The sequence below is a fragment of the Coturnix japonica genome, chromosome 1, assembly GCF_001577835.2.
Source record: "Coturnix japonica isolate 7356 chromosome 1, Coturnix japonica 2.1, whole genome shotgun sequence".
NCBI classification, from domain to species: domain Eukaryota; kingdom Metazoa; phylum Chordata; class Aves; order Galliformes; family Phasianidae; genus Coturnix; species Coturnix japonica.
In genome coordinates this window covers 33,201,091-33,201,308 of record NC_029516.1, presented here as the reverse complement: position 1 = coordinate 33,201,308, position 218 = coordinate 33,201,091, and positions in this window count along the sequence as shown.

Sequence of the window (218 nt, the reverse complement as noted above, 5' to 3'; positions counted from 1 at the left end):
AAGAAAGAAAGAAAGAAAGAAAGAAAGAAAGAAAGAAAGAAAAGAGTCTCAGAAACAACTGCCCCCTGAAACGTATAGAGGGAAAAATTAAAGGGGAAAAAGGCCGAGTCAGCCCACATCAGTCAGTGCTCCACTGACCCTTTCAGCCTCAGTAAGGCATTTCTGTGGTCATAGGTAGGTTCTCCTTGCATACTTCAGAGTCAAGACTACCAATAGCT